This window comes from Oncorhynchus tshawytscha, linkage group LG05 (assembly GCF_018296145.1).
Source record: "Oncorhynchus tshawytscha isolate Ot180627B linkage group LG05, Otsh_v2.0, whole genome shotgun sequence".
Classification (NCBI taxonomy): Eukaryota; Metazoa; Chordata; class Actinopteri; order Salmoniformes; family Salmonidae; genus Oncorhynchus; species Oncorhynchus tshawytscha.
Genome location: NC_056433.1, coordinates 24,577,649 through 24,593,873, shown reverse-complemented (window position 1 = coordinate 24,593,873; position 16,225 = coordinate 24,577,649). Strand labels below are relative to the sequence as shown.

The window sequence follows — 16,225 nt, the reverse complement described above, 5'->3', positions numbered from 1 at the left end:
ATAATGTCAAAAGTCGCACTGAAGACTAACAAAACAGCCCCACAATCTTTTATCATCAATTTCTCTAAGCCAATCATCAGTAATTTGTGTAAGTGCTGTGCTTGTTGAATGTCCTTCCCTATAAGCATGAAAGTCTGTTTTCAATAAAATAGCATTGTATCTGTTCAAACACCATTTTTTCCAAAAGTTTACAAAGGGTTGGTAAAAGGCTGATTGGTCTGCTATTTGAGCCAGTAAAGGGGGTTTTACTATCCTTAGGTAGGGGAATACCTTTTTCTTCCCTCCAGGCCTGAGGGCACACACTTTCTAGTAGGCTTAAATTGAAGATGTGGCAATATCATCCACTATTATCCTCAGTCATTTTCCATCCAAGTTGTCAGACCCCGGTGGCTTGTCATTGTTGATAGACAATTTTTTTCAACTCTTCCACACTTACTTTACGGAATTCAAAATTATAATGCTTGTCTTTCATAATTTGGTCAGATATACTTGGATGTGTAGTGTAAGCGTTTGTTGGTGTCATGTCATGCCTAAATTTGCTAATCTTACCAATGAAAAAACATTAAAGTAGTTGGCAATATCAGTGGGTTTTGTGATGAATGAGCCATCTGATTCAATTAATGATGGAGCAGAGTTTGCGTTTTTGCCCAAAATGTAATTTAAAGTGCTCCAAAGCTTTTTACTATCAATCTTTATGTCCTTTATCTTTGTGTCATAGTGTAGTTTCTTCTTCTTTTTATTTAGTTTAGTCACATTACTTCTCAATTTGCAGTACGTTTGTCAATCAGTTGTACAGTCAGACCTAGGTTAGGGGAGGATTTGGCCGGGGTAGGCCGTCATTGTAAATAAGAATTTGTTCTTAACTGACATGCCTTGTTAAATAAAGGTTTAAAAAAAAGTCATTTCTTTTGCCTCATCTCTTTCAACCATGCAGTTTTTAAATTCCTCATCAATCCACAGGGATTTAACAGTTTTTACATTTACATAAGTCATTTTCTTAATGGGTGCATGCTTATTAGTAACTGGGATAAGCAATTTCATAAATGTGTCAAGTGCAGCATCTGGTTGCTCCTCATTACACACCACGGACCAACAAATATTCTTTACATCAACAACATAGGAATCGCTACAAAGCTTTGTATGGCCTCTTATGCACTATATTAGGCCCAGCCTTTGGAACTTTGATTTTCTTAGATATGGCTACTATATTGTGATCACTACATCCGATGGATTTGGTTACTGCTTTCAAACACATTTCTGCAGTATTAGTAAAGATGTGATCAATACATGTTGATGGTTTCATTCCTGTGTTGTTTGTAACTACCCTGGTAGGTTGATTGATAACCTGAACCTGTTTGCAGGCACTAGTTACAGTTTAAAGCTTTCTCTTGAGTGGGCAGCCTTATGAAAGCCAGTCAATATTTAAATCACCCAGAAAATATACCTCTCAATCAATATCACATACATTAACAAGCATTTCACACGTTATCCAGATACTGACTGTTAACACTTGGTGGTCTATAGCAGCTTCCCACCAGAATGGGATTTAGGTGAGGCAGATGAACTTGTAGCCATATTACTTTGACAGTGTTTAACATGAGTTCCTCTCTAAGCTTTACAGGAATGTGGTTTTGAATATAAACAGCCACACCTCCACCTTTCACATTTCTGTCTTCTGTAGATCTTCTAACCATGTATTGCTACCACTGTATCATCAAAGGTATTATCTAAGTGAGTTTCAGAGATTGTAAGAACATGAATGTCATCTGTTACTAGTGTGACGGCCCCTCCCTGCTCTGTCCACTGGGTTTTGCTGTGCTTACTCCCTGCAGGAGATTGGTGGGCGGAGCTGGGAGGGTCGTCAGTGCTGATGGGGCTCGGCTGTGGCATAAAGCCACTGTTTCCCCATTCAGCAAGAGATTCCTCTCTCCATGCGTACCTTTGGTTGTTTCGTTGTGGCTTTGGCAGTTGAACCCTAATTTACTGACTTTCATGCCTCATCTGATTATTGTTGTGAGTGTTTACTTTATTTATGGAATAAATTCACTTTACTCAGTGTGTGGTTTCCCATTGTTTGTTACAATTTTGAGCCCGGTTTTAACACTAGTACATTATCAAATCAAAATCAAATCAAATTTATTTGTCACATACATATGGTTAGCAGATGTTAATGCGAGTGTATTTTCTTCAATAATCAATTGGTATATTTCATTAATTTAAAGGTCTTAAAATGGATGTAGCAACTGCAGGCTGCCTCTTTAAAGGATTAATGGTCTCAAGTCACATCGGTCAGAACCTGTACCTTTTTAAACTTCTTAGTATTCATAGAATACATCCTCTGGCATCAATCCCTGTCTGTTCTATAATCAGCCCTAATTCAACCCTCTGTGTACAGAACAAGGGCATAGAGACACAACAACAAAGACTGAGAGTGAAGGACAATTTATGAGCTGGACCCCAGTTGACCTTCAAGATGCCATATAGAGACATCAATAAGTTTTACTGCCATACAATGTAAAGCCCTTTGAGTCCTTAAAAATACTTTATGATCATAACAAGAGTATTAACTCCCGTATTGTTCCACTTCAGAGTATAGGGAAGGTTGTGTTCTGGCCTTTATGACCGTGTCATGTCCAGTTAGTGTTTGTAGAGGACCACACATGTTGACCGACAGAGAAGATGACCGCTCAGGATGTAACCGTCCATTTCACAAGAGTCAGTCAGGTCAACCTCTCTACAACCCCAGCTGTTGGTCTAATTAAATACTGGTCCCATGGGGAATGTGTTCCACAAGATTTATTACAGGCAACAAGCTATTTACATATGTATTTAAACTGAGGAAGGACATTCTGCACAAGGTTGTGTGTGACATTATAGTAAAAGAGGGGAGAGTTCATCTAAAATAACTATGTATTTCGATCCATGGACATGTTTAGCACTGTCTGCCAGACGATGCAATATTGCCCAGTGGGCTTCCTATGACGTGTTGATTTAAAAAGCATTTCACACACAGTAAAATATGAGGTTGAGATGGAGAAACTTGTCTGTCTGTAATACAGTATCTCTCACCAGTTTAAGACACAAGGCTTCACTTTTGATTTAAAGAACAGCACTCCAGTCAGAATGTATCCTATCCGCCTTCACTCCTCTGCTCGAGTCTGCCTCTGTTTTTCATGCCATCAGAGGGGCTGTGCAAGTGTGCTAAATGTCATATGCCACCGACTTGAAAGAGCTGCACACCAAAGCAGTGCCACTCTCTCCACATAGGTTCTGCTGCGTGTCGCCATGTCAACCATAAATAATGCATGAGGCTGAGAGATAGCGACAACCTGTGCCTACTGAACCCGATACACCACGGGCTTATTCATCTCTGCTATGAGAGGAGTATCAACAGTCCTCTCATTAAAGGAAAACTTCACCGCCAGACACTATTTGGTGTGTTTTGCCAGTCTCCCTACATAATTCTGATTGATGAGAGGGTGTTTCAGACATAATTATGCACTATAGGGGCACAATAGGGGCGGCAGCGTAGCCTAATAGTTAGAGCGTTGGACTAGTAACCGAAAGGTTGCAAGTTCAAATCCCCGAGTTGACAAAGTACAAATCTATCGTTCTGTCCAGTTACAAGGCAGTTAACCCACTGTTCCTAGACCGTCATTGAAAATAAGAATTTGTTCTTAACTGACTTGCCTAGTTAAATAAAGATAAAATATAGCTGGATGAAAAAAAATTGTGCTAGGAGATAAATGGAAAATAAATGGAGTCACGTTTTGTTGCAATAATTGTGGCCTTTGTGTTTCGCCGATTACATGATCACGACAGCAGCGATTAGATATGGTATATAGATATAGATCTGCCAGGACATTGCAGGATATCTAAGTTGACTCATTTTCCCTGGCTTTGTGAAGACAACAGCCTGAAGGGAGGTCTACTGTCTTGTTCCCACTTTCGAAAGCAGGCTTTTCAAAACAGGGGCGGTACAAGTTTACAGCTTCACTAGAGATATGTTACCGTGCACTATCTATCGGAGATTGCAAATTAATTAGCTACAATGGCTGCTTCTGATGATTCCTCTTTCCAAGAAGAACTGGACATTGATTTTTTTTAATGTTCTTTTACATAGGAACATACAGCCCTATTTATTTGAGCCAGAATACACTGAAGAGGAGTTGAGACCGAGAAAAATAATTGCGAGACAAGCAAGCAGTGGCGGTAGCCTAGACCAGCTGGACCAGGACTCAGGAGGGCAAATGACAAAGAAGTAAGTTGTTTTGCTGTCGGTAGCTAGTATTATAAACTGGGTGGTTCGAGCCCTGAATGCTGATCGGCTGACAGCCGTGGTACAGTGGGGCAAAAAAGTATTTAGTCAGCCACCAATTGTGCAAGTTCTCCCACTTAAAAAGATGAGAAAGGCCTGTCATTTTCATCATGGGTGCACTTCAACTATGACAGACAAAATGAGAAACAAAATCCAGAAAATCACATTGTAGGATTTTTAATGAATTTATTTGTAAATTATGGTGGAAAATAAGTATTTGGTCACCTACAAACAAGCAAGATTTCTGGCTCTCACAGACCTGTAACATCTTTTTTAAGAGGCTCCTCTATCCTCCACTCGTTACCTGTATTAATGGCACCTGTTTGAACTTGTATAAAGTATCAGTATAAAAGACACCGGTCCACAACCTCAAACAGTCACACTCCAAACTCCACTATGGCCAAGACCAAAGAGCTGTCAAAGGACACCAGAAACAAAATTGTAGACCTGCACCAGGCTGGAAAGCCTGAATCTGCAATAGGTAAGCAGCTTGTTTTGAAGAAATCAACTGTGGGAGCAATTATTAGGAAATGGAAGACATACAAGACCACTGATAATCTCCCTCCATCTGGGGCTCCACGCAAGATCTCACCCCGTGGGGTCAAAATGATCACAAGAACGGTGAGCAAAAATCCCAGAACCACACGGGAGGACCTAGTGAATGACCTGCAGAGAGCTGGGACCAAAGTAACAAAGCCTACCATCAGCAAGAGCATTGAAGATGAAACGTGGCTGGGTCTTTCAGCATGACAATTATCCCAAACACACCGCCCGGGCAACGAAGGAGTGGCTTCGTAAGAAGCATTTCAAGGTCCTGGAGTGGCCTAGCCAGTCTCCAGATTTCATCCCCATAGAAAATCTTTGGAGGGGAGTTGAAAGTCCATGTTGCCCAGCAACAGCCCCAAAACATCACTGCTCTATAGGAGATCTGCATGGAGGAATGGGCCAAAATACCAGCAACAGTGTGTGAAAACCTTGTGAAGACTTACAGAAAACGTTTGACCTCTGTCATTGCCAACAAAGGGTATATAACAAAGTATTGAGATAAACTTTTGTTATTGACCAAATACTTATTTTCCACCATAATTTGCAATTAAATTCATTAAAAATCCTACAATGTGATTTTTTTCCTCATTTTGTCTGTCATAGTTGAAGTGTACCTATGATGAAAATTGCAGGCCTCTCTCATCTTTTTAAGTGGAAGAACTTGCACAATTGGTGGCTGACTAAATACTTTTTTGCCCCACTGTATATCAGACCGTATACCATGGGTATGACAAAACAGTTATTTTTACTGCTCTAATTACGTTGGTAAACAGTTTATGTTAGCAATATATGGCCAACATACCACGGCTAAGGGCTGTATCCAGGCACTCCGCGTTGTGTCTTGCTTAGGAACAGCCCTTAGCCGTGGTATATGAGCCATATACCACACCTCCTCGGGCCTTATTGCTTAAATATAACCTCTCTTTTTACACAAAGCAGTGTTGTTCAGTACAGTACAATTTGGTGATTGATTCGGCCATAACAGGACTTGTAAGTACCGTTACAAGACAAGTTTAGCTTAGCTAGCTGCATTTGCTATACCTAAAATGTACTGTCGTCTAACGTTTTAGCTATTTAGCTAGCCTCAGTGCCTCTCATTAGGAGCAAAACGTTGATGATTATGGCGGAGAGTAAAGGAATGACTTTGGCTTTATGACTCATATTAGTCTTGGAGTAACTATACCTGTGTGTTGTAGCTAGCTAACATGTGTCTGTGAGATGTCTCATTTTCTACACCATGCTGCTACAGTAGAAATACACATCGATTGTCCTTGAATGTCTAATAGTGTGTTCGTCTTTCTCTCGCAGACAATGCCGCTTGGATACAAAGAAGTTGATGACTCTCAAGAGGAGATGCGAAAGGTCCTATAACAACAATCGCCCCCTTGTATCAAAGTGACTCTGAACACCTCACTGCACCACCCCAACATACCCTATGCAAGTATTCCCTTTGTAGAACTGTGGTATGTATTATAAGCATTAGTAGTATATTTATCTTCTACTGTATATACAGTTGAAGTCGGAGGTTTACATACACTTAGGTTGGAGTCATTAAAATTCATTTTTCAACCACCACAAATTTCTTGTTAACGAACTATAGTTTTGGCAAGTCTGTTAGGACATCTACTTTGTGCATGACACAAGTAATTTTTTCCAACAATTGTTTACAGACAGATTATTTCACTTATAATTCACTGAATCACAATTCCAGTGGGTCAGAAGTTTACATACACTAAGTTGACTGTGCCTTTAAACAGCTTGAAATTGGCTAATTGACATCATTTGAGTCAATTGGAGGTGTACCTGTGGATGTATTACCTTCAAACTCAGTGCAAACTCTTTGCTTGACATCATGGGAAAATCAAAAGAAATCAGCCAAAACCTCAGAACAACCATTGTAGACCTCCACAAGTCTGGTTTATCCTTGGGAGCAATTTCCAAACACCTGAAGGTACCACGTTCATCTGTACAAACAATAGTATGCAAGTATGAACACCATGGGACCACGCAGCCGTCATACCGCTCAGGAAGGAGACGTGTTCTGTCTCCTAGAGATGAATGTACTTTGGTGCAAAAAGTGCAGATCAATCCCAGAACAACAGCAAAGGACCTTGTGAAGATGCTGGAGGAAACAGGTACAAAACTGTTTGGCCATAATGACCATCATTATGTTGGAGGAAAAAGGGGAGGCTTGCAAGCCGAAGAACACCATCCCAACCGTGAAGCACGGGTGTGGCAGCATCATGTTGTCGGGGTTCTTTGCTGCAGGAGGGACTTGTGCACTTCACAAAATAGATGGCTTCATGAGGGAGGAAAATTGTGTGTATATATTGACGCAACAGCTCAAGACATCAGTTCAGGAAGTTACAGCTTGGTCGCAAATGGGTCTTCCAAATGGACAATGACCCCAATCATACTTCCAAAGTTGTGTCAAAATGGCTTAAGGACAACAGCATCAAGGTATTGGAGTGGCCATCACAAAGCCCTGACCTCAATCTGATAGAAAATGTGTGGTCAGAACTGAAAAGGTGTATGTGAGCAAGGAGGCCTACAAACCTGACTCAGTTACACCAGCTCTGTCAGGAAGAATGGGCCAAAATACACCCAACGTATTGTGGGAAGCTTGTGGGAGGCATGGTGAAAATCTGAGTTTAACTGTATTTGGCTAAGTTGTATATTAACCTCTGACTTAAACTGTATGTCATACATTGACATAACTGTCCCTGCATACTGCTGTGTAAACTCACCTCGGTCTCCAGAGCAAATAAACTTTGTCTTGAATACAAGCCATGTTTACTTATTTGTTATATTGATAAACTAATCTAGTAAACTAATGTTTACTTGCCACAAATTCAAGTTTAAATTATACACCAACTCCCTGCATCATTTGTTTTAGCAGTAAGATTGAACCTAGATTAACCAAATATATTTCATGAATATCACAATGAATTTATCCAGAAGTTAAAGTCAGCACTTTATTGGTTTCTGATAATCAATATTTTACAACGGGTAGTTCTAATTCTGAATGCTGATTGGTTAAAACTGCATTCCAGCTGGTGTCTATTCCACAAGTTACCACCAGCTAAATCTATAACCTTAAAATGCCTATCTGACTGCACAATCCAATTTCTCATCAGCCCAGCCAGGCAATTTATAAACTTGATCTCCACTATAAAATGCATCTAGACATTATCTCACATATCTTTTAGACTAACATTTAGTTTTCAACAGCGGAGATTTCTATAAACCTTGCTGTTTGTCCCTCCGACATTTGCAACCTTGTTTCAATATTCAAATTCGATCTCCAGCTGTCCCATAGTAATGAACGGGAGTTGGGACGAGACAGACAGGCAGGCTGTGTTTCTTGGACAGTCGAAATCATGAATCAGCAGGCATCCTTCAATCTATATTATACTAGAACATGAGTCTAACTGAATATGGATGTGGTTTTAGTTGAATGTTCTTCAGCTGGTGGACCTCTGCTTGTGAAGGGTAATGGCAGCTGGTTTAGCAGGCTTTGGCGATGTTCTTCACTAGCCACTGCTTCGACCTCTTGCAGAAGATTTGTATGTACCGCAAGTCCCCTGGAAAGACATGAAGAGGATGTGTAAAACATCAATACTGATCATGAGGATGTGTATATAATAATAAACCATGTTCATCTGTAAACCAAAAAAGGATACAGTAGACTGGTACAGTATGTGTTCTGTTAGAGTCAATAATGGGGCATTGAGACGGACTGTTAGCAAAGATGTGAAACGTTTGATGGGGGCTTGACTTGTAGACAGTCCAGTTGTGTATTGTTGTATATGAGTGCCTACAGTTGTGCTGTTGGGTAGACGAGCACTGCCAACAATAGTGTGAATAGGTTAGAAAAGTATACGAACAGCCCCTCTCACCCCTGCCAAAGAACTGCTGCAAGGGTGTAAAAAGTTTGAGGAGCACTTGTCTTGTAGACAGTTGAGTGTATTGGTGATTTTGTTTTCTCAAGAGGGTTTTGTGCTTTCATAAATACCTTTGGCTGTCCTGGCTTGTTTCAACGTCAGATGATGTTGAGCTTAGGCTTATTCCAGGCTGAAAGCTTTCATCCAATGGGTCTACAGGCTCTGTACTACTAACGTTGGTGTCAAGGTCGTCCTCAGTAGCAGGATTAGTCTGAAGGACACACAGTAGTCAGCGATGAGACAATATTTTACTACTTTGTCCCCATCAATACACACTCAAACAAGGTACAATATCCACCCTCCACACTCATGTCAATAGATCATGCATACTAACCTTCACACACACACACCCCAACAGACACCAGTCAGTCACCCACACCATCCTCTCCTTACTAATACCTCATTTTCTCCAATGTAGACTTCAAGCCTTGTATGAACAATCAACTAAGCCTTCACTACACAGAGAAAACGACAGTAGAAGTTGGAGCCTACTTGTAAACACCAGCTATGACAACAAGACACGGACCATGTATATGCCTAGCTCCAGTATATTTATTTACTCGTCATGGAAAGATTTAGTCGATTTTTGTACGATTTTAGAAGGTGACGTACACTTACTAGTTCCTGGTGTTGAGCTTGATGTTGATGCAGCTCCAGATGTTGATGCGATCGGACTAAATAGAACATAAACAAATGTAGTTTGCTAGCTAGCTAGTTAGATAAGTAACGTTAACAACATTACCTCAGCTTAGCTTCTTTTCTGTTGCACTGATGTTGGCTGATCGGATGCCTTCCTCTTTGAAGAGAAGGGGGAAATCGATGGAATACCATCACTTTTTTCAGACGTCCGTTTCAAAATCCTCTGGCTGAAAGTGCTGGCTACAAACAATCATTTTTAGGTTTCTCACATACATTTCTCACACCCTTTAAATCGCACCATCTGATAAACAACACAATCAATCCCTCCCCGCCCCCACTCCTCTAGGATTCACCTCAGCCACTGTGTCAGGCAGTCAGTCAGGAGAGAGTGACAACCACAATTGTGTCTGGTGTGGTAATGATGGCCGTCTTTGAGTTAGAGGTTTAGTCAGAGCAAGCAGCGGATGCAAATGTCAATCAGTCAACTATTATGTCTTGTTCTTGTTTATACTACATCTATGTGGATTGTCATTCATCTTTTTGTCGGTCTTTTTTTTATATAGCTCACTAAATGCCTTATACTAGAGTGCTTTTTTGTCCAGTAGTAGGCCTAACCCTACTCAAAAAGCCAAGATTGATATGATGATTATATAGTGTCTAGTAGTTAAGCTTAGTATTGTGAAAGCTAGGCTACTACGCTCTGAGAATGCTCCATTTCAGAGAGTATCTAAATGTGCAAGGATTATACAGTATTCCATACAGCCAGAGTCAAGCCCACCTCAAGCCCTTCCTGGAAAGAGCCTCAATTTCTCATCAGAACAGCTGTTTCACAGAATCTGGCCATCTTGCTTATTTTAACTAGACGTAACTTGAGCTGCCAATCGCACGGTTAACTCCCACTGTAAACACCCTTAGTTCCAGACAATGATATAAAGAGAGGGGGAGCAAGCACCTGCAGTTCCTTGCAAAACTCTTTTCTATTTTAAGTATCTCTCTCTCTCTCTTCTATTTTAAGTATCTCTCTCTTCTTCTATTTTAAGCTGCAGTGGCTGTTAAAATGGCTCCAGGTGGTGGGATGAGATGTAGGAACATTTAAATTATGCAACAGTGTTTGGCATTACTAACTCTCAGCTGTCAACCCCCTAGGGAATTCTCTATTTCTCTCACCCCCCTCTCTCACTATCTTTCCTCTCTCGGTCCCTCGATCCTCACTCTCTCGCCCTCTCTATCCCTCCTCTCCCTGATCTGATAAATTGGGGTTATCCCCTATACCTTAGGGAATAGCCTGCATGACTGCATAGGCCCACTCACCGGAATATACTGTAGGCCTACAACTAAGATTGGTAACTCATATGACTCTGACTCGGTTGTATTTTAATAGAATGATCTTCCTGTATCTATCAAAACATGCAATATACTTACTGCCTCTCATATTTACTGGAACACCATTTCATATTCCTATTCCCTGTTTGAGATTAAACTGCATCTGTTACTAGGCTCTTTACAGATAGTGAAACTGATCTTATCCATCACTATAACCAGGCTCATTGTGTACACAGGAAGTTAGAGTTGAGTCTAAACAAATCTGTAGGTGTACTTGTTAGTGGAGATCAGGCCCTGTCAGCATGGGCAATGGGTACTTCTCTCTGGGGAAGAGGGCTCTCTCTAGCTGGGTCTAAACCCCCAGGACAGCCAAAGCTGGAGGTTAACACCCTACATCAGCCACTTTGTGACCTCTCAGTCACTCTGTATAGCGTCTAACTTTTACAAGCAACAAAATATCCCACCAGAAACGTTCATTTCCTTGTCAACCAAACATGCAGGTCCCCTCACAAGCACCCAGTGATACATCTGGTGGAAAACACTGCATGATACACTTACCTGAATGTTTATGTGGCCGCAACCCACAAACCCTACCAGTCCCTTTCACTACTACATCACTGTAAGTGTATACAGCACATGAAATGTCTCTTAAGTGCCTGCATCCTTTCTCTGTTTAGGGACTAGAGTGGGTTGCATAAGTGATTCATTTAAAGCAGGGGTCTCCAAAAGGTCGATCGCAAGCTACCAGTAGCTCTACCAGTAGCTCGCAGCCCACATGAGTAGTTCACATTTTTCATGTTTTCCACCGCAAACTGTCATAAACAAATCTCACAAGTATCAGACTCTGCAAGCTCCCAGCTACTATTTAATCAACGCGACTTGACATTATCCCACCCCTGGTTTGCCACTGTTGACTTAAAAAGTCTAACTTAACACTACATGGCAATTAATTTCCAGCATTATCGCCGCTGTCTGTCTGTGTGGTATCGCGCGTTTGTCTGTCACTCCGTCGTGTGTAGCCAGTTGTGATAACCGTCTTGTGGGTTGACAGAAATACTTTCCACAAAACCTTCTCATTCAAATTGTAGCTGCAAAGTAGGCTTACCTAGTATATTATGAGTAAGTATATAATTTGAATATATTATTTGCAGTGGCAATTTTAGCATGTTTATTTTGGTGGGGCAAAAAAATAAAAAATAAATGGGAGGCATGCCAGCAAAGCCACTACACAACACTAAACAATACATTAATTGCACTATAACGGTGACAAACGGTGTTAGGGCCTACATAAAGCTGTCCCAACACCTTACCGCTGCTACACCTGGCTATCAGCGGAGCCTTGTCTGGCAGTAAAACAAGTAATTCAGCCTCATTTACTGCCTTTTAAAAAAACATAACTGATATGGCTGAGTTGCTTTAAGCAAATGTGGTTTCTTATGACAATTGGGATGTACCAACTATGGCATAAGGGGATGACAAGCGAATAAGAGGCAATCCGTCATTTCGATTCAGACATTAATGAGCGAGCTAGGACGTAGTCAATACAACCATTTGTTTAGCACTTTCGAAATGTACAGCGACAGAACTAAGAACGTAGGGAGTTCTTACAGTGTTCTCCCTGTACACCAAGTCAGAACTGTAGGATAAATAAAGGGGGCATATAAGCAGACAATGAAAGCTCTTACAATATTCAATGATTACATTTCTCTAAACCAGGCTATATGCTACATGTGCACCACCAAGTCATAACAGTAGGCGAAATTAAGATGGGTAAATAGACCAAATTATTAGGGTGAGGCACATGGGCTACTAACATCTTACTACACAACATACACTCAGTATTACTTTCTTAGCTACAGTATGCATATCTCCTTGGCATATTACATCATTTATTCAGCAGCATACAATACATTTTTGGACTCACCTTGTTGTGCTGTGCTCACTTAAACAGGAAGGAGGCGCGGCAGTCCTTTGTGGCCTTTTGTCATCAAAGTCTGACATTCTCTGGATTTATGGTGCTTTCAAAACAACTGGGAACTCGGAAAAAAACAAGGTTGAATCATGATGACGTCATTGATCTTCAGGTCGTAGCTCTAGAAAGAGGCCGGATTTACAATTCTGAGTTAGATGACTCTTCAAAACGTATTTTCCCAGTCAGAGATCATTTATTCCTGACTTACCAGTTGTCTTGAACTCACTGAAGTTAAGTTTTCGCAGTTCAGAGTTAACAGTTGTTTTGAGCGTGGCACGAATCATTCTTCATTGACAGCATGGCCAATGTTGAATGTTTATCATTTTAAACTTGGAAAAGCCCCTTAATCCCAGATTTGGGACCACACAGCCACTCCACTGAATAGCAGGCTAGTAATTGCTTTGCAATGCTTGCAGTTAGCCAATGTCACTGATTCCTTCCAAACCACTCATTGTTGAATTTGCGATTTCCAACTTGTTGTTTAATGTTTATGTCCAATGGCTGATGAACACCGATACGTTTTATCTATAATTTCTCTTAATTATTTCTCTTCATATGACAGCGATTAAAAAGGATTTGCAAGTAGATTGTCGACTTGATTCCTGATGATGACTGCTAGCTAAGATATGTGACATGTAAACTCAGCAAAAAAAGAAACGCCCTCTCACTGTCAACTGCATTTATTTTCAGCAAATGTTGAAATTGGCTGCAATGACAACAATCCCAACAGTCCGATGATGCTGTGACACACCGCCCCAGACCATGAAGGACCCTCCACCTCCAAATCGATCCCGCTCCAGAGTACAGGCCTCGGTGTAACACTCATTCCATCGACGATAAACTCAAATTCGACCATCACCCCTGGTGAGGCAAAATCGCGACTCGTCAGTGAAGAGCACTTTTTGCCAGTCCTGTCTGGTCCAACGATGGTGTGTTTGTGCCCGAAGGCGACATTGTTGCCGGTGATGTCTGGTGAGGACCTGCTTTACAACAGGCCTACAAGCCCCCAGTCCAGCCTCTCTCAGCCTATTGCGGACAGTCTGTGCACTGATGGAGGGATTGTGCGTTCCTGGTGTAACTCGGGCAGTTGTTGTTGCCATCCTGTACCTGTCCCGCAGGTGTGATGTTCGAATGTACCAATCCTGTTCAGGTGTTGTTACATGTGGTCTGCCACTGCCAGGACTACCAGGTCCGTCCTGTTTCCCTGTAGCCCTGTCTTAGACGTCTCACAGTATGGACATTGCAATTTATTGCGCTGGCCACATCTGCAGTCCTCATGCCTCCTTGCAGCATGCCTAGGGCATGTTCACGCAGATGAGCAGGGACCCTGGGCATCTTTCTTTTGGTGTTTTTCAGAGTCAGTAGAAAGGCCTCTTTAGTTTCCTAAGTTTTCATAACTGTGACCTTAATTGCCTACCGTCTGTCTGTAAGCTGTTTGTGTCTTAACGACCGTTCCACAGGTGCATGTTCATTAATTATTTATGGTTCATTGAACAAGCATGGGAAACAGTGTTTAAACCCTTTACAATGAAGATCTGTGAATTTATTGGAATTTTTACGAATTATCTTTGAAAGACATGCTCCTGAAAAACATTTTGTTTTTTGCTGAGTTTATTCATGCCAAATTAACATGCTATTTTTTTTTTTTAAATGTGGGGCTCAAAACAGGTGGGGCAGAGCCCTGAATGACGGGTCGACACTGATTATTTCTTATTTGCAAACTTTCCAATGAAATGAGCAGCAGCAGTATCAAACCATTGCTAGAGTGGCACATTCAACCTCACATTCATCACTCGCTTGATGTACATTAAAAGGGACAGATGCGCAATTAAAGGGGAACTACACAAAAAAATCTATATTTGTTAGTTTTCTTCCAGACATAAAAAAGTGATGCATGGGGCACTACTTTCTCTTGTACACCAAGAACCTGGGGAACCGTTGTAGGGGTGAAGAGAAGAATGTGCCTATTTGAAAGCTATAATTATTTTTTGGGCTTACGTTATGTTGAATATTTTTACAGTATCTCTCATGCTAGAAAAGGTTGGAGACCCCCGATTTAAAGGATATTGCATAATCATGGGAACAGAGGAGAGCGGCATCAAGCTGGTCTTTACCCCCTGCATCGCTGGACATTAGTTTATATACTAACTTGGAGTCAGAAGTGGAGCAGCAACTGTAGTTAGAGATTCTGAGCTTAGGGGTCAGAGACTGACAAGAGGTCAGGGAATAGTAGTGACAACTAGAGGTTGACCGATTAATCAGAATGGCCGATTAATTAGGGCTGATTTCAAGTTTTCATAACAATCGTAAATCGGTATTTTTGGACACCGATTTGGCCGATTTAATTTTTTTTTATTTATTTATTATACCTTTACTTAACTAGGCAAGTCAGTTCAGAACACATTCTTATTTTCAATGACGGCCTAGGAACGGTGGGTTGACTGCCTTGTTCAGGGACAGAACGGCAGATTTTTACCTTGTCAGCTCGGAGGATTCAATCTTGCAACCTTACAGTTAACTAGTCCAACGCTCTAACCACCTGATTACATTGCACTCCACGAGGAGACTGCCTGTTACGCAAATGCAGTAAGCCAAGGTAAGTTGCTAGCTAGCATTAAACGTATCTTATAAAAAACAATCAATCAATCATAATCACTAGTTAACTACACATGGTTGATGATATTACTAGTTTATCTAGCGTGTCCTGCGTTGCATATAATCGATGCGGTGCGTATCGTTGCTCCAACGTGTACCTAACCATAAACATCAATGCATTTCTTAAAATCAATACACAGAAGTATATATTTTTAAACCTGCATATTTAGCTAAAAGAAATCCAGGTTAGCAGGCAATATTAACCAGGTAAAATTGTGTCACTTCTCTTGCGTTCATTGCACGCAGAGTTAGTGTATATGCAACAGTATGGGCCACCTAATTTGCCAGAATTTTACGTAATTATGACATAACATTGAAGGTTGTGCAATGTAACTATAATATTTAGACTTATGGATGCCACCCGTTAGAAAAAATACGGAACGGTTCCGTATTTCACTGAAAGAATAAACGTCTTGTTTTCGAGATGATTGTTTCCGGATTCGGCCATATTAATGACCGAAGGCTCGTATTTCTGTGTTTTATCATGTTATAACTAAGTCTATGATTTGATAGAGCAGTCTGACTGAGTGATGGTAGGCAGCAGCAGGCTCGTAAGTATTCATTCAAGTAGCACTTTTGTTCATTTGCCAGCAGCTGTTTATGACTTCAAGCCTATCAACTCCCGAGATTAGGCTGGTGTAACCGTTGTGAATTCTTATTTTCAATGACGGCCTAGGAACAGTGGCTAGCTAGTTAGCGGGGTGCGCGCTAATAGCGTTTCAAACGTCACTCGCTCTGAGACTTGGAGTAGTTATTCCCCTTGCTCTGCATGGGTAACGCTGCTTCGAGGGTGGCTGTTGTCGTTGTGTTCCTGGTTCGAGCACAGGT

General features: G+C 41.1%; 1 protein-coding gene and 1 long non-coding RNA gene across 3 annotated transcripts in view; one reads left to right on the top strand and one right to left on the bottom strand.

Annotated features, from left to right (window-relative positions):
* The window catches only part of LOC112250354 (calcipressin-2), a 123,485-nt gene that overhangs the window by 84,346 nt on the left and 22,914 nt on the right, over positions 1 to 16,225 (top strand). The gene's annotated exons all lie outside the window — the stretch shown is intronic.
* Positions 8,133 to 9,952, bottom strand: LOC121846506. The gene is made up of 3 exons (XR_006083395.1): positions 9,551 to 9,952; positions 8,880 to 9,019; positions 8,133 to 8,448 (listed from the first exon to the last, which is right to left on the bottom strand). It is a non-coding gene; the product is annotated as an uncharacterized LOC121846506 (long non-coding RNA).